The sequence below is a fragment of the Hipposideros armiger genome, unplaced genomic scaffold (assembly GCF_001890085.2).
Source record: "Hipposideros armiger isolate ML-2016 unplaced genomic scaffold, ASM189008v1 scaffold_337, whole genome shotgun sequence".
NCBI lineage: Eukaryota > Metazoa > Chordata > Mammalia > Chiroptera > Hipposideridae > Hipposideros > Hipposideros armiger.
In genome coordinates, this window is record NW_017731687.1 from 263,494 (window position 1) to 290,055 (window position 26,562).

The 26,562-nt window shown below is 43.8% G+C and overlaps 1 protein-coding gene across 1 annotated transcript in view; it reads left to right on the forward strand.

The window, feature by feature from the left end:
* The first annotated feature begins 14,593 nt into the window (after positions 1 to 14,593).
* Positions 14,594 to 26,562, forward strand: part of CLNK (cytokine dependent hematopoietic cell linker) — a 151,122-nt gene continuing 139,153 nt past the window's right edge. The window contains exon 1 of the mRNA XM_019661144.1: positions 14,594 to 14,833. The gene's annotated coding sequence lies outside the window, so the exon portion shown is untranslated. The remainder of the gene's footprint in view (positions 14,834 to 26,562) is intronic.

A 26,562-nucleotide genomic window follows, 5' to 3' on the forward strand; every position in this document is an offset into this window, starting at 1 on the left:
CACCACCACCACCCCCGCCACCAGGCCTGAGGTGAGGAGCAGGTGCCCCCTGTCTTCGGGAGGTGTACGGGTCTCACGGCACAGCAATATGTTTTCCAAAAATACATATTCAAAAAAAAAATTCTCCTTACTCTCTACTCGGCTGACCCTTCTGAAACCCTGGAGATAAGACATCTAACTAGCTTTTGGTCATCTACCTTGCACTTTCTACACATGCTCTAGCACCTCCTGTGAGTTACAATATCCACTGTCTCCTGGTGTCTCAGCCAACATTCTGTTAAACGTGATAAGGGACCTCCAGAATCACTAAGAGTATTGCTGAGATTTCCCCCAACTCCAAATCTTCTTTTTATGGTGCAGATCACAGGACTAGTTTGGAACACTCCTTGTAAATACTTCAGTAGAATGCTGGCATTGGAAGGACTTCAGAAACAATCCATTTCAATCCTTTTTTTACTAGAGAAGATGGTCTGCAGCCCAGAAAGTTTCTTGCTAAAGCCAAGTCACCCAGGATGAGTGGGGAATTGGACCTAGGCCAGCTGCCCTGACCCGCCGGCTCCTCTACTGTAATGAGCCAGAAATGAGAAGTTTCAGGATTTGAATTTCTAAAAAATCAAATGAAAATAAAAATAGCTTTCCTTTTCTAAGTGAAACTAAACCAGTCTTTGAAAACAAACAGACTTGGTGCAGAAAATAGGAGCAGTATGTGTTTCCAAGACTCTGTTCCAGCATTCTGAGACATTTTGATTTATGGATTAATATATACTTTTTATACTTCAAATGATTTGGCAGCTACTGTTTGGGAAAGAATGTCCTGTGACTCAGCAGTCTTAGACTAGAAGGTCTTCTGTGAGATGAAAGACCCAAGACAGACAGCGCTCGCTTTTTGCTAAGACACACCGATAATTTGTGCTTGTGTTGGACTTCAGGTCCCAAACTGCCTTAAAGAAGCAGCTGTGTGTCCTCCCTGCCCCCCTGAAGCTCACCTCAGACCATAAAGCAGTTAAGAGTTTGAGACATAGTTTTCAAGACATAGATTTAGCCACTAGCTCACACCTTAAGAGAGAGAGCAGAGTATGTTGGCCACAAATTCTGAATTTGTTACATTGGCCTACATATTGCCCTCTTTGCTGGGGGGCTAGGACATTAACACCTTGAGTGGAAAACCACCCACGAAACCAAGCCACCTTGGGCTATAAATATTACTCAACTTACATTAATAGTCAAAGATCGCAAGCCCAGGAGGAAACATTCTTACAGCATGTGGTCTCGCCTTCAAAGCAAAAGGCTCTCCTACCTGTCTCTTCTATGCTGTCCTCTTGTCTAATATTCATTGGGCTTTTATTACAGGTAAGATGTGAAGAGGACCACACACAAAGTTAATAGGACAGGCCGTGAGCTTGAGGAGGTGACAGCATAAAGGGAGACACAGATGTACCCAAGAGAAGCAGCACGCTTATCTCTGGTGATGACCCTGCATGTCTGGGTGCACCGAGGAGATTCCAGACAGAGACAAGCACTCTGACCTTGGGGGTGAACACATCATAGCTGTTTCCAAAGATGCAGTGACTTCACTTCCTCAATCAGGTTTAGGTTCCTCATTTATAGAACAGGGAAAATGGTAGTGTCTGAAACAAAGAGTTGAGCAGATGAAAGAAGTGATAGGTATAAAGCACAGACTAGTGTCCGGAAATAATGAATGTTATGTTAGCTAAGTTATTATTATGCAATGTCATCATCATAAAACAATGGGGAATCTTTCCACGTCCAGGTGTAAAACCTTGGGGCACGGAAAGGTTAGGTAGCAGCAGTAAGTGACACAGGTGGAGTTTGAGCCCTGGCCACCCTGGCATCAGCACTGAATGCTGTCCAGAACGCCAGGCTCCCTCCTGCCTTCTCTGTCCCCTCAGAAGGAGCCACCTACTCTTCTCTAAGTGCCAAGGCTTCTCTCACCTCTGCTCCAATGCCTGGGAACCCCGAGTCACAGCTTGGTCCAGTGAACACCTAATTTGCCTTCAGCACAAGTATCTCTTTCTCCCTGGGGAACTTCTCACCCTCTGCGCATTGGCCCAGGTGTTGCTTGGGTCTACGCATACGCTGCCTTTCCTCCATCACAAACTATGTTGTACTGTGTTGTCATCGCTTCTCTAGCTCTATGCTATGAGGTGCTTGAGGGTGGCACCCAGGTCTTATTTACCCCCTTATCCCATGAAAGAATAAATGAATGAATGAATGAATGAATGAATGGATGAACGAAACTTAGTTGTATCCTAAGGAAGCACTAGAAGAGGTAGCTGCTCAGAGACCTCACGTAGGGAAAGGAGACACTTGGTGCCTTGGCCTAGTCAATGGCCAACTGGATAACATGGGATTCCCTTTCGTTACTTGTACAAAAGTGATCAGAAAACCCCTCCTGTCCACATTTAAAGAGTTGGAAGAAGGATCAAATAAGGAAAAGGAATGGGGCAACCCATGACATCCATCCATGCTCACAAATGACACATATTCTCTTTTCCCCCTAATGTTCCCACAGCTTTCAGACTGGATATTTTCAGAGACACCTCAGAAGGGATTGAAATGAAACATGTCCCTTGCCCAGGGAAACCCTAGTGTTTATGTGGGTGTCTCTGCTCATGCGCCAGGGAGCCCTGGTATGTGGCCCCTGACTGGGAACTTCTGTGTAGAATCAGCTCAACACAGAAACAAATCCTAGGACTATCCCTGAGGTTCCCCAAACTGGACCCTTTTAGTCTTAAATTTACAGTAATAGAAGCACAGTCCTGCGAAAAACACTGGAGGTCTAGTTCAGACCCTACATGAATCTGTCCATAAAGGGTCCAACTGAGAAGCAGAAAGGGGGTGGCTTGACCAAAGACACACTTGGCCTGGAACTCTGAGTGAGATTTAGAGACAGGTAGGCTTTCCACCATACCTGCCTTCCGCTTTCGTCCCTTTTGAAGGATAATGCCTGGAATATCTTCTTAAACATGCAAGTATGTTACCCCAGCTAGAGAACAGAGCAGGACAATAACACAGACGCATCTGTTGCTGCTTCCTCCTCTTCCCACCCTCACTCAGTCTCCAGACAGGACTGCAGATCCACAGTTGCAGAAACAGGGGACCATCAAATAAAATGTTTTGTCAGATCACACAGCTCATGAACAACGATGCGGAAACCCAAGTCTATGGCTTCTAAAACTAGTCTGTTGCCTTATAGTTCCCTCATGCCCTCACCCAGTGTAAACAGCACATTTGATCTTGTGCAGCTCTGCCTACAAAAGGCAGAGAAACAGCCCCCAAGCTGTTTACATCCCAATTCCGAGGGCCTATAAATGTGTTAATGTTATGTGGCAAAGGGAGATGAAGGTTGCAGATGGAACTGAGGTGGCCACACAATTGACCTTACAAAAGAGAGATTATCTGGATGGGTCCAGTGTCATCACTAGTCCTTAAATCTGGAAGAGGGAGGCCAGGGTGATGCCACATGAAAATGACTTGACTCAACGCTGCTGGATTTGAACATGGAGGAAGGGGTCACGAGCCAAGGAATGTGGGCAGAAGTTGGAAAGGCAAGGAAAAGGATTCCCCTGAGAGTCTCCGAGAGGAAACACAGCCCTGCCCCCAGCCCAGTGCAACCCATTGTGGACTTCTAACCTACAGGACTGGATGATAGAACGCTGTGTTGTTCAGCCAATTTTCTGGCCATTTGTTACAGAAGCAAATAGAAAAGTAAGACAGTGTCTCAGTGTAACTACTATGTCCCAAGGTCACACCAACTGGGGAAGGACAAAGGGCCCTAACAGGGCAAGCGTGTGTTTTGTTCATCCTTCCCCTCCACTTACTGCAGGAGGAACTTTGGCCTCCAGACTCCGTTCCTTCCACGTTACCACTGGTGTTTCCCAGGGAGTTTTCTACTCAGCTTCTATGTAAATGAGGAGGAGGAGGCCCAGACTTGGTCTTGTTGCTCTCTTCTACCCTTACTGGTGCTTCCTCCAAAGGCCGCTCAGCCTTCCTTATTCCGTGAATGCATTTCCCTTGCACCCACTCCACCACCTTGGCCTCTGCAACTACACTGGTCCCACCGAGGCACTGGAGTCCTGATGCACCCAAGGGAATGTCGTTCCATCAAGCCTTCCATCCACTAGAGCCCAGCCCCTGCTCCCTAAGCCTCTCATTCACCCCCCGATGGGCTCACACCTAAGAACACATCTGCATGGAAAGTACTACCATCTGATTTAGGATGTTCTGCCTTCTGACCCCAGAAAAATTTCTATAGATGAAGCATATAGGCCTGACCCCACTTCTATCTGGATGAGTTTACTAGAAGCTCCCTCTGTCCTTCATGGGACGAAGGGGTCTCAAGCCCAGATGGAAATGCTTAGGACTGAATTGAAGAAAGGGAAGAGGCAAAGCCAGCAGGGACCAGGTCTGCTTTGATTTCTACGTACTGCAAACCTACTGTGTGCCAGGCACTTTACCAAACACGTTAGATAGTTGTGTCGTTTATTTTTCCCCTGCAGGGCTCTGAGCGTCAGAGAGTTAACTCTGCCCCAGATGCACAGCCAAGAAGCAGCGTGCCTGGAATGTCAGGCCCAGGGAGACTTGACCTTGTGTGGACAGAGGCTCCCCCTGCACCCGCTTCCCTGGGCAGGGATGTCATGTCCTAGAACCAGGGGTGGTGTGCTGTCCGAGCGGCTCCACCTTGCCCAGCCTGGGGGTGGGCATGACCTCCTCCTGCACATGGTCAGTGAAGGGGGGCGGGGGAGAAGGTGGCACCATCTCCGAGGGCTCAGGGTAGGCAGCTGACATCAGTCAGCAAGACAACATTCATTTTTAAAATGGCCTAAAAAAATTAAACTTGCAGTTCTATCATTTCATATAAAAAAAATCAAGAGTGGAAAATAAAAATGATCCCAAGTTATTTTATTCTGAATTTATTTTTAGTGGCAATAACCACAAAATAGCTCCTTTACATGAGTCACTTTACACAACAGAAACACGATTTCCAGAAATGGCATTCTGCAGAAGCTTCAAGGAAGCCACTGATATGAGAAAGATGATATGAGAGAGAAGGGATGCAAATAAGTCTGTTCACTTGGGGTCTCCCCCCCACCCCCAGAATGTTCTCACCCTCTCTCTTCTCCAGCTACCTCCCAATTCTTTCTGCAAATCTTATTTAAGCTCTTACTTTCTCAGATAATTTTTCTTTTTTTGGCCACTCACTCATTTAAAAAAAAAAGATGCCCTGTTCTATGGTCTCAGAATATCATACTATTTCTTCATTGCACTTCCTGAAATTGTACTAATTAGTCTATATGTGTCCACGTGCCGGGTGCTTAGGACACAATGAAGTGTAGACTTGGATATGACCCTGCTCACTTAAAACTTAAAGTCTAAAATGGGGAACAGAATAGTTTCTGCGTCCCTCTCAGCCAGTTATACTAAGAAACACAGAATTCCAGAAAGCAAATGGCCCTATGATGAGCACACACAGCAGGGGACACAAGCAAATGGTGCTGAGACATTAAGCAAACACCTCAGCATGTTTCTCCTTCCAGTCACCATCTGGTGTGTTCACTCGACGTTCAACGCTGTGTGTGGAGTTAACCTAAATGCTGGGCACATATTAGGGGCTCAATAAATGATTGTTGAAACACATGATGAAACGGAAAGTAGTCACTTCTGTCACGGGCTCGTGGTGTCGTTGATGCCTGTGGCTATTGGTTCAAAACTGAACTGCACCAGATCACAAAAGATAAGCATTTGGGCTATTATCACTAAGAATCCCACAAAACACAGGCCACCTCTCATCCCTGAGATGGATTCCAAATCTAATGGATCATTTTCTCTCTGGACTGGGTTGGGTCCTGATGACATTTCCTCTGACTGGTTAACCACTCCCCGTCCCACTGACCACTAGCTGAGAGGGTGTCGGAGAGCAGCTAAGTGTATGGACTAGAGTCAGTCTACCTGGATTCAAATCTCAGGTCACATTCCTGCAGGGTGACCTCATGCAATTCACATTTCTGTGCCTCAGTTTCCCCATCTATGAAACAGGGATGATAGTAACCTACCTCACAGAGCTATCGTAAGAACCAAAGGAGCTAATTAATGTATGTGAAGCTCGTATGATGGTGCCTAGGGCAAGCACTATGTGGATTTTTACTACAATCAACTCCTGCATATCACCAAGTTCTTTCCCAAACCCTTACACATAAATCTCGATTTTTCACTCACCAACCAACTTGTCTGTTTATCAGTCTCTCACCTCACAGCATGTTCCATGAGAGCAGGGACTGCCTTTTATTTGTCTTCCCAGCATTTAGCACAGAAGATGGCAGAACCAGAAACTCAGTGAAGGTTTTCAGTAGTGGCAAAAAAAAAATGCTGATTTTCAGCTGTGTTCTCACACATGGTAGAGAGGGGCCAGGACACACACGTTTAATGTAGGACATTCAACCACACTGTTTAGGAGAGAGGCGGGGGAGGGAGTCGTTTTAAGGAAATTTCGGTTTATATCCACAGGCAATAGATGCAACCAACCCTGAAATAGAGAATGTCGGCTTGCAAAATCTTCCAGCATGATTTTGAGCGTTTCCTCATCAAAGTATTGACCAAAAAAATAAAACAAATATGTCTTACTCATGGCCAAGAAAATTGGGTGGCGATAGCCCCATGGACATCTTTGCAGAATAAATGAAAGCATGAATTGAGGGCTCAGGGGAATTTTGACTAGGCAAAGGTCAGAACTGATACAGCCTCTTACAGACGCAGGGATGATCGCCGTTTTCCAGCAAGCTGAAAACATTCCAATTTGCTGAAATGTTTTAAGCAGTAAAATAGTTGAAGGATTTAATTTCTACATACGACGCCTCTGTGTAATTATGTATATACATCATTGTATTAATATATATTCTGCAACGGCATTTGCATATTCCCATTTGCCGTTGTTAACACAAAACCGTGTTTCTTTTACTGTAGGAACGACACAGAGATAATTTGTAGGTCACTTTCCCCACTCATGCTTGTTGCTTTGCCAGCTCCTTAACTTCGTTAAGAGCCCACTCCACTGAAGTAGGGATGAAGTTCATGGCTTAGTCAGGAGGTCTGACTTCCAGCATGACCACTGCATTCAAGCCGCATGATTAACAGTTCCCTTCCCTTCTCTAATGCTCCAGCTTCTCTACTTGTAAAATTAAAAATAGCTCCTTCATCACAAGGCAGGTTCTCAGGTCTGTGTGAGGTAACGCGTGCTACATTTTTGGAGACTGTGAAGCACTATGAATGTATAATAAAAACCCACCTGCGTCTCTCGTGCACAATAATGGCTAATTCCAGGGCCTCTGTAAAGACACAGTGGACTTATATTTGGCTTTGGCATTAGACAGGCTCAGATTCTTTTTCAGGCTCCACATACCAGAAATCTCTTTTAACCACAATGACCTTCAGGGTCCTGGAGCACAGTCATATCAATATCACAGCATTTACTGAATATGTACCATGTTGATGCATCACATAGATCACCTCGTTTCATCATTATTGCAATTCTCACTTTCCTTACCCCCAAAGCCAGCACCTGTGCCTCCATCTCATGCCTTGAATTCCATAACCAGACATCTTCTTTTTGCCAAACCTGTTTCTTTGCTAATCTCTATTGCAACGCAAATATGTTTACATGAGTGTATTAGTCAGGGTTCTCCAGAGATAAATATATGATAGATAGATAGATAGATAGATGGGTACAGATAATTGATAGATGGATAGATAGATAATCGATAGATGACGGATTGATAGATAAATAGACAGATAATTGATGGATGGATGGATGGATGGATGGATGGATGGATGGATGGATGGGTAGATAATTAGGAAGGCTATGAAAAGTCCCAAGATCTTCTGCCAGCAAGAAGGAGACCCAGAGAGTCAATGTGTCATTCCGGTCTGAGTCCAAAGGCCTGAGCATTTGAAGGATGGAAAAGCTACTGTCTAGGGCAGGCAACCTGAGAATTCAAGATCTGTGTTCGTCCCTGCTCAACAATTTACCAGCTATGGATCCAGGCAAGACATAAAACTTCACTTCTTTGAGTCTCAAAAATTATGCCGAGTGGTTGGTGCCTGATAGACTAAGAGCAAATGAAGAAAAACAAAGTTCAGGGAAGGGGTCTGAAAATATTGGTCCACTTACACCAGCTATTATTATGTCTATTTGCCTTAAAGAGAAGAGAGGAAAGTAAGTTTAGTTTCTTTCTCCTTCCTCCTAGAAAAGAAAAGATAAAAAAGAGAAAGAGACACAGAGAAAGAGAAAACGAAGAGAGAGGTTAAAAGCCAAGGCTCAACCCATTTTAGGTATTAAATTTGGCTTGCTCCCTCTCGTCGTGTATTCTGAACCCCGCCTTGTCCCACTGTCTACTCCACAGATTGTTTGCTAACCAAGTCCCACTGTCTACTCCACAGATTGTTTGCTAACCAAGGACTCCTTAGCGCTGTTCATGTTGTTTTGTTTGTTTTCTTAAATCTGATTCTCACTTCAAGACCTAAACACAGCCAATGCGAGGACAGATGGCGTGGGGCCCTTTGCCCTGCCAATTTAGCAACCCTGGCAATGAGTCAGCCCCTGCATGGAGAGGGTGTGCTTTTGCCCACATGGCTTAAAATCACTACAGTGTTTTTAACCTCCAGGGAAAGTGTTGGGCAAACAACGGAGAACAGATTTGTGTGTGTGGAGATGATGTCACATCTCTGGCCAGATTTGTCTACACAAGGGGCTACTCAAGATAAATGGCTAACTATGGCTGCCACGTAAATGCTGAATTGGGAAGCATAACCATGCCGGTCTGGAAAGAGATCTGGCTAAGAGTCTGGAACTTGGGCCATTGTCTTGGTTCTTCCCCCAACTCACCACGGTGGTTGGTCACTTCACCTCAGTAGGGTTCCACTTCCTCATTTAAAACATCAGAGGTTTAGGCTATAGCCAATTCAGCTCAACTATAGCAGGGTGATGCACAATGGGTCCTTGGTATTGCAGTGGATTCCAAGGTGAAAAACAGCTACAGCCACCTTCAAGGAATTTATCATTTATTAAGGTACATAAACCCCCAAAGTTCATTTCTTTCACAGGACCCCCTCATGGAGTTACCTCTACTGAGAAATCTCTTCCTTCCAGACCTATATCTGGCTGGGTCCTTTTCATCACTCAGGCATCAGCTCAAATGTCACCTCTGCAGAGACTCAACCCCAGGCCACCTTATATACAGAAGCCCCACTCACACCACATACATCCCAGGCCACTCTCTGTCCCATTATCTGCATCACTTTTTCATTGCACTGCACTTTCCTTTATGTGTTTCTTTCTCATGGAAATTTCACCAGATGCAGTAGGCTCTGCCACTACCTGTTCCCATGACCTCCATAGGACAGAGCCACTAATGTTCTAGAGCTGTCACAGGGACAAAGCTGGGAGGAGACACGTGGAAACAGTGGTGACGAATGAGCCTATCACCAGTGTAGTAAGAACCTGGTGACTCTGGGACTCTTCTTTTTCAAATGGGTAATAATAATAATGACACCAATATGGAAGCACTGTTGTAATGATTAAATTATGCATTTATGCAAAGTGCCCAGAACAATGTCTAGCATACACAAAGGTCTTAATCAATGTCTCGCCCTGGGGCCCTGCTGGGCTGTGGGGGGTGTAAGTAGTGTGAGCTAAGAAATGAACTCTATTTATTTGTTCATTGGTAAACCACCTATCATTTATGTGAACAAAGAATTAAAGGAGTTGAAGGAAGCAGAGCAGAGACTTTAGGGAAAAGCCCTTTCTGCCCTTACCTGTCGCCTCCACCTCTCTGGTTCCCAAAGAGCTTAGTATAAATGCAACAGAACTCGGCTAGAACATAAACCCAAAATCAGGAGCCATGCACGTCCTGCTCAGAATGGTCCTCAACCTCTGAGCTGCGAGCTTTTACACTGAGTCCTGGGTTTACCTGTATTGGGGTCTGCCTTTCTATAGGATTGTTAGGGCGGTTAGGCCAGGAAGTGGGGACACCTGGAGCTTCGTCCTGGAGAGAATGGCCTTCCAAACAACCCCACCTGCTATCATTCCCCAGCCATGACCAGGCGGGTTTCAATGTCAACTGTGTTTATATGTTACATCCCCCGCCCCCAGGAAGCTACTTCTTAGCAGGCATGAATTTGTCCAACTGGTAGCACAGACCCGGTTGAAACTGAGTGCATCTGAAGTCCAGCAGAGGACACAGCTTCAGCTCATGCCTAGATTCCCCTTTCAAAAGGGCTAGTGTGATGCAAAAAAGAGGCCACAGCTAATTGGGGGAGGCTCCTAACGTGTTTCCTGGAGGAGACAGGATACGAGATGAAAAAAGGAAAGGCAATTAGTGGAGGTGAGCCCCTCTCATGGGCCTGGAGTCCAACCGCCCGGGGCACCACTAGAAACAGGTGCTCAACTATAATAAATCAGAAATGCCGGCGCTAATTAACCCAGGTTTCCACGTAGGAGTTCAGCTCTCATATAATTTGTTAAAAAGAAAAAAAAATACATGGATTTTGATCCATTGCAACAGATAGTACCCCCAACTAGGAATTTATAAAACCAACAACACACCTACCATGATAGCGAACAGTTTCTTGTGTTTTGGGGTGTAAGTGTGTGTAAATTGAATGGTGCAACCCCAAGCCTTGACACCATCCCGAGACCAGCTGTGTGATGGGAGACTGAACTTGGCAGTTGCCACCTGCTGAAAAGATGAAACCAAATACCACATAGGGTCACGATGCTTCCTAAGACCACCAAATTTTTTTATCACTTAAATTTGTTATGTTCAAAATACACACACACACACACACACACTATTTGACAATTTCTATTGAGTCTGTAATTATTCCAAAATAAAAATTTAAAAATAAAAAAATGAGTTTTAAAGTACAGATAAAAAGTTCAGTTTCTCCTCACGTGCATTAAATCCATAGAAGTTGAAAAAAATTAAGATCTCTTTAAATGGGTTCTAAGTAGGTTGTCGACATTTACAATAGCTACACCCATATCTTCTTACCTCCCTGGATTGGCAAGATAATTTTATCATCTCATGCACGGAAAACGGCTATGAGATTAGTAGTGTCACCTTCCTTTGTAAAGGTGAGAAATGAGAGAATCAGTTAAGTGAGATAACTTGCTGAAATACATCCACTTAGTGAAGCCGGGGAATTTGAAGGCAGCCAGTGTAACCCAAAGCCTGACAGCCCTGTACTTCTGCCCTGCAGCAGGGCCTGTAACAGCTGCCCAGGACCATGGTCCTACATGATTGGGCCTTAAAAGATCTGCTTTTTGTTTTTCCCCAGTTTTGTTGTTGTTGTCGTTGTTCCTGTCATTCTTCCACACAGCCTACCCAATAGGTTTTCACACCCTGGCTGGACTAGCCAGAAAGTGAAAACTTAACAAAACTCACTGTGTCAAGCAAGCATGGACCCCAAAAAGTGCTATCGAGACCCACAGGCAGCACTGCTCGTGTTGCTCACCCTTTATTCACAGACATGGCAGATCACTGACGGTCCATTAGTATTTCTGGCGGCCCCATATTATGTATGCTTCGGTGGTATGGGAGAGGGCCTCAGGGAAGACCGAAGGGGCTGGCTGATTAGATGCTGCCAGGCATGGTACCAGACATTTTGCAGGAAGTAAGTAATTGAATCCTCACAGTCACTCCCCTAAGTAAGTATTCTCATTCCCATTTTATGTATGAGACTCGGAATGGTCAAGTTCTTTGCCCAAAGCCAGGGAGCTTCTCAGTGATACAGCTGGGTAATTTTGACCTGGATATCGAAACCCCAACTCCTCAGATTTTCCCAGAAACCTCTCGTGTGACTCAGGGTCCATGGACCAATAAAATATGCCGATGGGGGATGGAGTGTAAAGGGCAAGAGATAAGAACTCAGGAAGCAATGAACACAAAATTAATTGTCACCCAAATAGAAGATTCGTGTAAGGAACTTCTCAGACTGTGAAATGTAGGACAGACAGCAAGGAAGAGGGAGACATCAGATGGGACTTGTGGCTCAGACTGAGGGAGAATGTAGCCTGTCTCTCTAGAAGCTTCTGTGTCCTGTTCTCCCTTATTCTCTCCACATCCCAGCCACCTTCACTCCAGTGCGCCTTTGTCTCTCCTACGCAGGAATCTAGACATGCAACCCCTTGGCCTTGAATGTTCTCCCTGACACCATGTTCAGTCCTTCTTCCCTTCCTTCCTTCCTCTCTTCCCTCTGCCTCACTTCCTCTCCTCCCCTTCCTTTGGTCTAGCAAATTCCAACTCATCATAAAGGACTCAGAGTTCATGTCACCCCCTCCCCAGGGAGGTCTTTCCTGAGTCCCCAGAGTAGAAGATATCTGCTTCTTGGGGTCCTCTTCACTTCCGTCTCAGAGTATGCAATGTCCTGATCACTGCTTCCTATTCAATGTCTCTCTATTCCATTCGATTCTAAGCTCCAGTGGGGGGGTAGGGATGAGATTTTTCTAGTTCGCCTCTGTACCCCCAAACTTAGTCAGAGCCTGGCAAATAGCAGGCAGAGAAGGTCAATAACTGTTCAATAAATGAATGAATGTTTGGTCAGGTCCTGTTCATTGCATTTATCACAAATTGTAGTTTTGTTGATATTTGTGAAATCCATTCATTTATTTTCTCCTCTAGATGGTAAGCTCCATGAGGAAAAGAATTAGGTGTGTCTTTCAGTACCTAATAAAGTGATTGGTACATAATAAATATTCAATAGATAATGGCTGACTGAATGAATGATTTCAAGAAATCTATAAATATCACATACACTATTAACTACATTGTCACGATACCAAACTGTCTTTAATTCTTCTTTGGTAAAATGCAGGGATTGTTATATGATGAGCCCTAGGTTCCCATCGCAGTCCAGCCACTAGCTAGATGGTAACATGGCGATGAGACTATTCTCCAGTGAAGTCCACAGTAATTCCATTTCCTGTACCCGCCCCTTGAGTGATCTTCTCCAACATTCACTCTAGACTTGGTTGGGTGATTTGCTTTGGCTAATGGGACCACAGCAAACAGGATGCAGCCAGAGACTTGGGAAAGGCTTGTGCATGGGGGCTGTTCCTCTCTTGCTGGGTCTGGAGCCCCACTCCCATCTTGTGCATGAGTCCAGTCTAGCTTGCTGGATGATGAAAAGCCATATGTCAGAGAACCGAGGCACCTGGCTGACTTCCTGCCAACCAACACAATCATGAATGTGACAGTCCTAGTTCATTCAGCTGCCGGACAACCCACCAGCAGAGACCAGGTGATCAGGTCCTGTTATGGGTTGAATTGCACCCTACCACCACCACCCACCCAAACCTCCAGTGCTGAGAATGTGACTGTACTTGGAGATACGGTGCTTAAAGAGGTGATCAATTTAAAATTAGGTTATTAGGGTGGGCCTTTATCCCATATGACTGGTATCCTTAAAAGAGGGGGAACTGTGGACACAGATACAGGGAGAATGTCACGTGAAGATGAAGACCACCATCTACGAGTCAAGGAGAAGGACCTGGAACAGATCCTTCTCTCCCAGCCTCAGAAGGAACCAACTCGGCCAATACCTCGATTCAGACTTCCAGCCTCCAGGCTGTAAGACAATAGATTTCTGTTGTGTGGGCCACCCACGCTGCGGAACTTTGCTATGACAGCCCCAGGAAATTCCTGCAGGTCCAGACCAAAGGATCTGGCCAAGTGAACCACACAACAGTGATCTGAGTGAAATGGTTATTGTTTTAAGCCCTTAATGCCGCAAAAGCTAATTGCTACAGCAGGTGAATTACTCAAATCTCTCTAGGCTTCAGTGCCGCCTTAATGTTACCTTTGGGGTATATGTTAAGTCAAAACCAGAGTTATTTACCCAAGAAAATATAACCTTCTGCCTTTGAATTTATTTTAAGTGATGTTTGGGTTTATTATGACATTCCACATCAACTTATCTAAAACTAGAATGTCAAGTGGTGAGGACCAGAAGAGAATAGCAGGCATTGCAAGGGCTTGCTGCCAGCTGAAATGAAGCAGGGTTAAGGCAGAGAGGAATTAAAATACACTGAGTACCTAATACAAACCCAAAATATTGCTGTGGGTCTTAATTTACATTATTTTGTTCATTTCTTGGACTCTCTCTAAAATATATTATTATTATTATTATTATTATCCCTCAGTCATATACAAAGAAACTAGTTGAAAAATAAACTGAAACTTGCCCAAGACCATGTAACTAATCATTAATAAAGCAGAAATAAGAGCCAGACATCCTCAGCCAACCCCCATTCTCCATGACACCTGACGGATCTGGTCCATGTGTCTTGGGTGGGTCTCAGGAAGCCACTGGCAACATCAAGTCACAGGAGAATTAGCATTCAATGTACACGTGAAATGAGTCCAGCAAAACTCATCTTTGATGTTTGAATGTTACTCTGCAATCTGTTAGTGTGTTCTGGAAATCGGGAAGTGCCGCCTAAGGACACTGTGTGTCTTTAAGGACAGCCTGTGGGTTGGGAGCCCTACGGCTTCATTTATTGCATTTCAACTCGAGAAGAGGAAGTCTCACACGAACACAGATCACACCGCCCTAGGTCTGTGGCTGCATTTCACAGGAAACCAAACCTACAACGGACCTAGGAGGAGTTTTCTGCTAAAGGACACTGCTTAGTATTGAGAATAATCAACCCACTGCCTTACGGATTACCAGCTCCAGGAATTCGTGATGCCACCACAAGGCCCCACGCAGGAGACCGACATCTCAGCACGGGGCCTTTCGCACTCCCCACACTGTTCAGGTAAGCTAAGGGGGCCAGCTCTACATGAGCGGTCATCTCACTGTCATAAATGGTCATTAGGAAAGAGCTGACACCAAGCAAAAAGGGTTTTTCTAATGTGCGATGCTGGACCTCCTATAAAGCATTGAACGGCGTTAAAAAAGCCAGCTCTTTTAACTCATTTTTAACAGATCCCTTGTTCTGCTAGAAGGAAGACTCAAGATACCTACCTATAAAACATTAAAAGACTAAATGTTTTCAATCTTCTCTTCTTGGAGCTGGGACTCCCTGACCGTTTGCTACAAGAATCTGCAGGCCAGGCCAGCTGCTGGCTTTCTTGTCTTACCTCATTAGGACAGCCCCCTACAAAGCCAGCCTCAATTCAAAGTAGGTCATGGAAAGTAGAAGTTAACTCCTGGAGCCCCTGTGGATATGCCGGGGGTGCCAAAAAAATATATACACACGATTTGTATTCATCTTTCGTTATCGGTATATATTGAGTCTTACAATTTAAATACAGTTTTTGCCTTTCTTAAAATGTGTGTATATATATATACATATATATATATATATATATATATATATATATATAGTCACCCTCTGTATATTTGTTTAATTTTCTAAATTGTGATGGTTTTCTTTCTACTTTGATATGACTTTAGAATCATACAGACCATGATTCCACTCACAAGGACAAGGAGCTCAATCGAGTGAAAGTTGGGGTGAAATGCTCACCTCTAAGGGTGCCAGTAGACATCTCCTCCAGGTTCTTCTTGGAGAAATCAAACAAATAATAAACAAGAGTGAGATAGAAAAGAGAATGAATGTATCAAAGTAGCTATACTTTCAAAGGTACTGATGTAGTAGAACTCTATTAATACTGACTTTATTATCTCGTGTTAATGTTACTTCTCTGATTATCCTCTTTGTCTGTATTGTGGTACACCCCCTCAATGGTGTTGTTTGTTTGGACTCCCAGGGGCCACTCAAACCATAGGGAACAGTTATTTCAAAAACCAGGAGGACAGTGGTATGTCAGGCTAATTGGAGGCCTACCAGAAAAACGACAAAGCTTCAGCAATCCTCTGAGAAACTTCAGTTAAAAGGTGCCCTAGAAAGGCAGGAAGGGTGACTAGCATTTATAACTCTATCTCTTGCCAGCCAGCCTAGATGCATTAACTCACTGAATTTCCTGCTCCCGACCTTGAGAGTTAGAGACTGTTTTCCCTGATTTGTAGATGAAGAACTTGAGTGGCCAAGTAAATGGTCAAGGTTGGCCAGTCACAAATGTCATAACAGAATTCAGACCTACAATGATTTGCCCCTGAGCTGGCCGATAGGGACAGTGGCCAGTGTTTCTTTGCAGCCTCGTAGAGTTCATCCTTGAACCTGCTCCGGCCGTGCTCTTCCACGCTGGCCATCTTGATGGTGATACTTCTCTTTCCTCTCTCCAAGGAGCTTTCTCAGATGACTCTGTGAACAAGGCCATTTGAAAGCCAAAGGCTATAGTTTTCTGTACCATCAGCCCAGCTGTGGTCTTAACACCAGGAAACCCTGTTCCAGCTCACTTTACCAAGAGTCAGGTGCTGTCTTCGAAAGACTGTAAAATTTAGTATCTGACCAAGTTGTTCAGGACCAAACTCTGCAAACTGGACCAGGCATGATACTTTACCTCCTGTGAGCCTCAATCCCTGCATCTTTATAATGGATCACATAACATCTGTGTTGAAACTAGTTAGCCTCAATAATGAGATATTTATATTAAATGAAATATGGCACATACTTAACACTTAGTATGTACTCAGCAAATACAGGCTCTTTCTCCATGACTTTCCTTTCCTTACCCAAAACCAGCTCTGGACTTATTCCTAACACATGCCACAATCACCATGGAACTTATTAATAGAGATAAATGTATGAATATTTTATTTTAATAGTCACATGAGAGAATAGTAATGCTCATATACCACAGTTACATAGCCTTGTACAATCTACAGAGCTTTTGGACACATTTTTTTATTTAATGATCTTAACAACTTAATGAAGTTGGCAGAGCAATATCAGGTCTTTTAAAAGATGTTGAAACTGAGGCTCAAAGAAGTTAATGAGGATGGATAGCATGCAGAAATGGAAAGAGAGGAGGCTTTGAGATAGGTCAAAACTGAGCATAAAAGTAGTGTGTCTTTGGCTAAGTGGCTTAAACCTCTCTGAGCTTCGGTTAGCTCTCGGTGGTGTTCTGTAATTTGAAACTGGGTAGAATAATGTATTTTGTGGTTTGCTATGAGGATAAGAGTGAATACACTGTATGTCTGGATTTGCATTGTATCTGAAAAGGAAGAGACATTCATGAAGTGGATAAAGGGCAGCTGTGCGGTATCGTTGTGAAGGTCACACGGTCAGTAGCAGAGCTAGATCTGGAAGGATCCTTAATGAATGACACTGTAAAGCAGTTATAACCACCATCGTGGGAAATTGCCAAGGTTGACCAAAACCTGAGTTCTAGAGAGTTGTGCCAGGCTATGCGTACCCATCCTAGCATGAGAGAGAGAGAATGTTTGAAGGGGTTAAATTATTACACAGAGATAAGTAGTTGAATCTAAATTAGATTTAAGATGTTTCACAGATTGAACCAAAATTCCCAGTGATTTTGCAGAGTTATTGATAAGACTGAGAAATATCAGGTTGTATATGGTCAAATATGAGAACTCAATAAAGAAAAATAACTATGAATAACAAAATTGTAAAAAACAGCCATCATGGAAATATTTTTGTGGGTTTTAGATTTGGGGTTTTTTGCTGTTGTTGTTACTTTTGTGGACAGAATATGCTGGGAAACATCATCATGTTATGCTGCTTAAGCTTAATCATGTCCCCTAAATAGCAATAACTGGTAGCTTCTCATTTGAGTGACTAATATGTGCTGAACAACAAATACTCATTGCTTCTCATTTTTCAAGTAAATATACTTATTCTTACTCTATAGAAGAGGATACTGAGGGTCAGAGAGACGCCACACATTGCCCATTTCACACAGTGAATAAGAGGGAAAGACAAAATGGGGACCAGGTCTTCTAGGATCCCAACTTCCTGCTCTTTGCACGGCACTCCATCAGTTCCTTGCTGGATGTGTTCAGGGCCATGATCATAGCATCACTTTCTTTCAAACTAACCATCATTTCAAGACTCCCTGATATACCATAAGCAATAGCAAAATATGTGAGTTTGGTTTTTCTATTTCATTGGTGATGTGAATGAAAACATTGTTTCCCACATGCCACTGCATGAGAAATGGAACCCCACCATGTTAAATGGCACTGTGCGTCACCGTTTGCTATATGGACTTTGACGAGCCAAAAGGTCTGAACACAACCTGGAAATTCAATATCCATATTCTTGAGGGCACAATCTTTCATTGCGATGGGTTCTTGGTTAGGTTTAGCATGAGACTAAGATGCAAAGTGGCTTATAGCCCAAGCTCAACCTTGGAGAGGGTTGAGCCTTTGTGGGGCCCCCAGGGACCCTGATTTAGTCATCAGCTCAGCAGATGCGGAGGGCTAATTTCATCCAAGGCACTTGGAATTGATGGGACTCAGGGGTGTTGTCTCGCTCTGGAATTCTGGTCCATACATCCATGTCCTGTGACTTTGTTCATTTGTTAAAAATATACTCAAGTTTTGTAAGTTCCCTTCCAGGAGGCAAATCTACACAACAAACCAAACAACTGTCAGGAGGTAGCTTGGCGAACACCAAGTTGGAGCTGGCTTTGCAATCGCCGGATTCACTAAGCTGCTGAGGCTCTGAGGTCTTGATAGGCACCCGGAAGTGAGTCTGCCCCGTGACTACTTATGGATATTCATAGATCAGGTCACCCTGACTTCCGGGCAAGCCTAGGGATCTGCTGACCAGCTCCATCTCTCTGGGCTTTCCTAGAGAACACTCCCGCACTCTGCCTACCCCAAACTCCTACTCCTGTGCCAAAGCTCTTTGTATAATACGATACCATTCCATCCAGTCTTTGAGAAATAGATAGCCTGGGTTAGATATCAGACTGTTACTTTCTAGCAGAATAATTTTAGGCAAGTTATTTAACCTTTCAGAGCCTCAAGCTGTCCTTTAGAATATGGAATCGCAATACCCACCTTCTGGATTCGTTTTGAGAAGTGAGATGCTGCACGTGGAAATTACATATTACAGTGTCCAGCAATCATGGAGTGCAAAGTCAATGTTAGTGTCTATATTATCATGGCTGGCACAATTGTCATGAGTTTATTTTACCTTCAGACAAATCATCATTTGCTTTTTGGCCTTTTGGCCCTTTTTAAGAACTTTGACTTAAAGAAGTTCTATTTTAAGGAGATTTCTACCGAAAGCTAATCTCATCATTTTTGTGTTTATTTTCATCATTCATCTAGCAAGCCTTGGTAGTATCATACATTCCCCCAAATGGTCCAATCTTCTGAAAATATTAAGGTTTAATGAGAAATGATAGAAATTCCTCTAGAACGTGCTCCTTGGCAGTTGCATATCCTCAGTGTCCTTTATGGTACTGACACAGAAATTGCTCAACAATGAATTACTTGTTGAATTCTGCTTGCATAACAATTTAGAGTTTACAAAATACTTTCATTTCCATGATCTCAATGGTCTTCAAAAGGAGGGTGCTTGTCTCCCTCACATCTTGCTAGGGGAGCGATGCCGAATAAAACAGGGGACAGAGAAAGAGTTAATTATATGGAGGAAGTACAAGTCAGGAGTCCAGCTCTAAATGCACTTGAAATTACAAATTAGATGATGATCTCATCTGAATCCATACTGTGCATTTGTTCCCTGGGCAGATTTGGCTCAAGAGGACTCACACCGAACAAAATGACGGAATGGTTTAATATTGAAAAATCTGACTCATTTGGAGTGCTGCCTTACAATAGAATCCAAATTAGACAGGATGTCCTACCAAGGCTTCTGGCATTGAGTAAATGGGATGACTAATTATTATTATCATTAATTACATTAGTCTTGGCTAGATTACCTGGCTTTTCATGCCCCTTCTTTGGATTTGAAGTTTTTCTCAAACTTCTTTGAGGCCCTTCTTACCATGAAACAGCTCCTGAGAAAATGACTAGACTATGGCAGGTGCTCAGCAAGTGACTGTTAAAAAATAGCAGTGATTTTACCATTGGGCCTGCGATGTTTGAGATGCCAGTGGGAGGTAGGACTGGCCTTAAGTTGTGATACACACACACACACACACACACACACACACACACACACCCTCAATCCCTGAATCTCAGTGTATTTTCCTGTACCTTTCTTTTCCCTCATGTGTGCTCTCAGTACTGCCTCAAGGCATTGATCCATCAGCAGAGAGTCCATCACAGCTGAGAATGGCCTAGCAGCGCCCGCCCCCAGTTAGTGTGATTCCGCCATCATTCTGGGAGCCAAAGGAAAACAGGGGCGAGGTAAATGTACAATAAGGGAGGAAGGAAAAAAAGGAAGGAAGGAAAGGAAGGGAGGAAGGAAGGAAGGAAGGAAGGAAGGAAGGAAGGAAGGAAGGAAGGAAGGAAGGAAGGAAGGAAAGATCTAATGAGGCTTTTGATAATCTTGCTATATTTTATTTTTTGCTACAGTCTCATTTTATCTGAACAGTAAAATGACTTGAATGATAAGACAGCAGAAAGAAGGAAGAAAAGAAAGAGGAGGAAGAAAAGTAAGGAAGAAAGGAGGGAGGGCAGACAGAAAAAAAGAATATAAGGAAACAAAACAAGTGAGTGAGAAAAAGGGAGAATCAAGGGATGATTTACTACAAAATGGAACAAAAGGGGAGAGAAAAAAATCTTACCACTAAGGGAAGGGAGCCTTTCAGCAAATGAAACAGAGATGGCTTTTAGAAACAAAACGCACCAGGAGTAATAAATTCCAAAACTGCAGATTGCATCTGTTCATTAAGGGTTTTTTCAAAATCATTTAAAATAAAAAGTGAATGCACACACACTTTGCCTTGAGATATACTTAAGGGAAGTTATTTGTTACCAAGACAGTTGCAAAATCTTAAATAAATAAAAAAATGCCCATACATAAAAGCAGAAAAACTAAGAGAACAGACCCTCGTATGCCTCAAAAAAAATCTATAGTAAAAATCCATTTGACTTGAAATGCTTCCATTCATTAGAAGTCCAATAAAATTAAATGTTATATATAATTCCATTTACTGATTGCCCTGACCAGGGTATGCAATTAAAAATCCAATAAGCATATACCTTTTTCTAAGTGTGAGCATCTCCAAAATGTAACTTTCTTATTCTGATATGAAAGTAGAAGAAAATTACGTATAATTTGTGACCAAATTAATAAATAGCTGTATCTGAGAAACCTTGGTTTCAACATACTTACTCAAAGTTTATGCATGCATAGTCTCTCTCCCTCTCTCTCTCTCTCTCTCTCTCTCTCTCTCTCTCTCTCCCCCCCCCACCCCTCTTCCCCAAATACACACACATTTCTTCCTCCCTCAACGCCAGATCACATCCATCACTTTGGATATGCTAAATGTGACTGTGTAGAGAGAATCAGATGCATGTTGACGTATGTTGTATTCAGTCCTTCTCTTGTGTTCCTGCTTCAATAAGGAGAAGCAGCTAGCCTTAACTTACACCTTCTCCTCCATCCCTGACCCCCTGTGAGTGGCACAGCTCCATCGGACCTTCCTGACAGACTATAACATTCTCTTCAGCAATTTATAGTTTGCTTCCAGCCATTCCCTCTCTCTATTGGGGTACGTCACCATTATTAGAAAGATGATTCCTAAACTCTAAAACAAACAGAGGCTAGCCTTTTTATAAGCATTATCTTCGAGGGATAAATGAGAAATGTTGGCAAGCAAAAATATTTCTTTACTGTAAAAGCCTCATTATTCCTTCATGAAATATTAATATAGGATCAGGTGACATGCAGCAGAAATATTTATGAACAAATGTCTCTTTGCAAGCTCAGTTTGGTAGCACTGGTGAACTACCAATAGAAAACAAGTGTTCCTCAGGATAATGAGGAAATGTGATATATTGCTTTACATATTTTCAATAGTTTAAACTGTTTATGATACCATCAGGGTATTAATAATTTGAAGGTTCGCACCCAGATCCAGTCTATTTATAAAACATGTCTTGTCTTCCTAACACATTCCCTGAGATGCCGGGAGGGTTACTCAGAAGCAGCTCCTACATTCTTTGGAAATCTTAAGCATGTGCCCAAACTGTAGAATCTTGTTTCCTTTATTTTAGTTTTCTGAAATATGTATGTGTTTTAACCATCAAATCTATTATCTTTACAAAATGCTTTTCAACCCACAAAGTAATCAGATGTAACCATTGGGGTCATCACCTCCCAAACTGTGGAATTATTTGGCCAAAATGGATGGTTGGGCCAGGAACCACTTTACTCTCAGGACCCCAGCCATGCTGGACACGTCTCTCACGTGGCCCTCGCCATGTCTGGAGGGAAGGAAGTGAGCCTTATGGGGACACAACATAGGATAAAGCAGTGTTTCTCAAACTGGGGTTCATTTTGGACTCCCAAGCAGCTCCAGCTCCTTGGGGATCTCTAAATCCGATAGGAAGTCTATTGTTTAAACGAAAGCATAGATTTCTAAGCCAGGCAAAATTAATTACAGGCATATTCTGGCTCTTTCACCTATGGGTTAGAGCCTGGTATCATCAGGCAATTTCCACGCCCTGGTTAGCATTTAGTATTCAATTCGCATTGGGGCCTAACTTGTAATGCAGTTGGCATTGCCCCTTGTTGCAGAAATAAACAGGCACCGTGGAAAGAGGTGGCCTCTCCCTGTGCACCCCTGGCGGCCCAGGGTCACCTCCCGCCATGTCCTCCCTGACCGTGGGCCCCTGCAGGCCAAACACAGTCGCCCTGGAGCCCCCTGGGTACTTCTGCCAGTGTCCCCACTGCACAGCCAACGCCGGACAGATTAGTACCATTTGCACCAAGTGCGTGCTGTGTCTGACAGATGGCACCTGAGCGTCACTTCCACAGCACAAGCCATGCTTACGCTTTATTTCTGTGGCTCACTAGGCAGAGATGCTAAAATAAATGCGCGGGTCCTACAGAAAGCGAATGATGCGATCTCCCCCATGGCTGGGGTGCTGCGGCCTCTCAGGGTCCCTGAATCAAGGCAAGAAAGGCACACACCCAACAATTTTCTTTTATTTGGACAGTCTGTAGATCTGGAAGCCCTGAAGGAAGACCTGGAAGCTGGGGTGCTCCTAGCCTGGAAGCGATGCCCCCTTCCCGTGATCACGCCCCAGGTAGGGGTCAGGTCGGGGTCATGGTTACTTCTAAGGAGTTGGTAGAGGAGCTGGAGAAAGCTGTTCTACTGACCCCCTGGGGAGCTGTGTGAATCCCCTCTGGGGGCAACTTCCTCTGCATGCCAAGAGCAGCTTTTGTTCCTCTAGTATTTACAGATACATACTTAACCTTACTCGTCACAATCATTGATAGCACTATGCAGAAAACACTCAAATGCTACAAGGACAGGGCCTTGCTCTGTGCTCTCTACATCCTAATATCCGGATGGTGCCCAGCATGCAGTAGCCCCTCAATAAATGTTTGCAGTATACTTGGACAAATTCTGCCTCAGGCAACAGGTGCACCAGTTCAGTAAGGGCTTTTTTTCAAAATCATTTACAATAAAAAGTGAACGCACACACATTGCCTTGAGATACTTCAGTGAAGTTTTCGGGGGTTTCCGTCACTCGTTGCCTGTAGACAAGATTGACAGAAGTGGCTGCTTGGTGAGATCAGAAGCCGTTCCTGCTCTCTTTTATGTCACAAATCTTTGGATGCGGTGGACTTCCTTAAACACGTCACTGCACATTAACTCACAAATGACTCTGAATGTACAGAGGATCCTTTATGGGCAGTGGCAGTTCCTGAATTTCCATTGCGGATGAGCTTGGGACACCAAGGCAAATGGAAGTGTGGTGATTTGGCACTTCCGCTAAGAATGAGAAAACGTCGTGAGCGGAACTGGGCAGACAGATGCTCAGGACTGAGGTCCTTAGGGCCATTCCTTTTGCCTTACTGCCCATGAAAATACCTGGGGCATTAAAACAATATCAGTACCTGCGCTCCAGCCCAGAACAACTGAGTCCAACTTTCTGGGACATCAATACTTGTGAAAGCTCCCCAGTGATTTCTGAAGGGCAAACAGGTATGAGTGTCCATGCGTACCCCACTGCAGGTCGTGAACATCAGGTAAGCACTTATTTCTGCAGATTAAAACCTCAAAGACACATAGGGCACCTCACTACTCTTAAAGCTCAGGCTAATGTTAGTCATTATTTCTCCATCTCTTAGGTATCTTATCTTCTCATGTAACCCTCACAAGAGCCCTACCAGATAACTGTGGTGTTACAAAAGATGTCGAGGCCAATGGTTTGCAGCACCAGCTTGTTCTACGTGCGATGTAGAGCAGGTTACTTAACGTCTGTGAATGTTGGTTTGATTTTGCATAACATAAGAATGACAACACGGGTCATACGCAGTTACTAAGGCAAAGGCAGGGGACACCTAACAGTGCATTGTTCGCTCCATTCTTTCTGACAATAACACGCATCAGGAAGGAAAGGGCATTGTCTTTTCTGTAGTATATTACTTTTGTAAAACCTCTGGATGCAAAATTCTGTCTGAGTCACCACAACTCATTGTCACCACGTCCTTTACAAAATGACTAAGAACTGATAAGAAAGACTATGGCGCTCTCAGGAGGGTCCCAGGCGTTCTGGGCAGAGCAACAAACTCTTTGCCTTGGAGAGGGTCATTCATTCTGTCGTGCCGATGACACCGCTTAGCTGATTCATGCTCTGATGTGGGTCACGAAGACCCCAAGTTCTGCTTTTCAAATGCCAGAAAAGTTCAGCCTGGCTTCATGACATTTTAGCATTCTTTTTCTACAACAGATTGCTCGCATCTCTCCAAAGCTTCTAGTAAAACACCTTTTTTTGACTTTGTATTAAGATTTTTAAATACAAGCCAAGGAAGCGCTGATGTTACAGGTGAAATAATTTGCAAAGGCTTAAGTGCAAGGCAGAAGCCAAGGCTTTTGTCCTGCCTCCCCTGCCATCCAATCCTGATGTCCTGTGTTAGCACTTTGACCCGGCCTTCTCCAGTTTTGCTCCATGAGCAAATTAGAGCAGACAACGCAATGTGAGAAACAGAGTAACATATTTCCAACTTTTCACAATCATTTTCATCACTGAATATGAATGGATTGGAGTTTCTTAAGTGGAACTTTTTTGTGGAATCTTTGAGCTGGAAGAGACGTATTGGGACTAACGGGCTCATTTTTCAGGTGAAAAAAACCTGAGGCCCAGAGCGTTCCAATGCGTACGTTAAGGCTGCACAGTGGATGACAGGGGAAGGGCCAGAAAACAGCTCCCCTGATCACCTCCCCAGGCTTCTGATCAAGGCAGGAAGACTTGAGGGCACTGTCTTGCACCCTGTGGTTTCTTCACTCTGGAGATAAAAGCTGGCCAAGACCCAGGCACAGAGGGGCCCTCCATACAGACAGACTCACTTTATCTCTTCAGTGCCGCTTCAACACTGCTGACGAAAGCATTCAAGGGAATAAAGTGACTATTATATAAGCAAGACATTTAAGTGGCAGATGCTCCTGAAGAGGGGGAGGAAATACAAATGTGTCCTGTAATACCATAATCAAGTCATTTAATCCCTCTAAATATTAATATCCAGAAATCAGTGGCAATAACCCTAGATACCCAGTTATAACATGACTGAAGCTAAAGGCACTTGCAAACTTTATTTTGTTATACGAGTAATTATATATCCACATTTCCATAATGTGTTATAGCTTGTAAGACATTTTCATATGCATCGGCTTATTTCATACTGAAAACAATGCTGTAAAAGGAAGGTACAGACACTACCCTTTATAAACGAGGACAGGCCAAGTGTTCCTCCAAGGTCACACAGCTAGTTAATGGCAGCTCTGGAACCAAACAGAGCCCCTCGACTTCCAGCCCAGGGCTCTTCTAGTATTTGATGTGCATTGTTTGTATTATATCAACTAAGGTTCAAGTGCTCTTCTCCACCACCATGGAGAGACAGCCTGCAAAGGGGGCCATGAACTAGATACTCCACACACCATTCAGAGAGGACTGCTACTGAATGAGAGCCTAATAGCTGCCTCCCCTTCCTCTGCTGTCAGTCACTGATCTGCAAGCATAAAACGGGGGGTGTGGCTATGGGGTAATGCACAGGGTATTTGAGGACTTGGGATTCAGTTCTAGCTCTTTAGCTACTTTCCTGCAGTTACTGATCCAAGATCACACAGCTCAAGTTCAAATGCCAGCCCTTGGCATACATAGTCTTTGACAATTGGAACCCAATGGACCTTCCCAAGTTCTTTACCACGTTCTACTAGCATCTAAGCTGCTGAGCTCTGTGGTCTCACCAAGCTGTGCAAAGCCCTCTGGCACACTATGCAGTGTAACACCTTCACACCTTTGCACATGGCACTCTATTTGCCCAGACACTTTCCCTAACTCTGAGCCTAAAAGTACAGACTTACTCTGCAAGACCCAGCTCAAGCAAGTACTATCTCCTTTAGGAAGATTCCCCCAGTGCTCCAAGGCAGAGTTCACATTTGTTTTATTTTGTTTTTTTGTTTTGTTTTATGTGCATCTGTTTTTACAAAGCACTTAGGCAACTGCCATCATAAGCAGATGCAG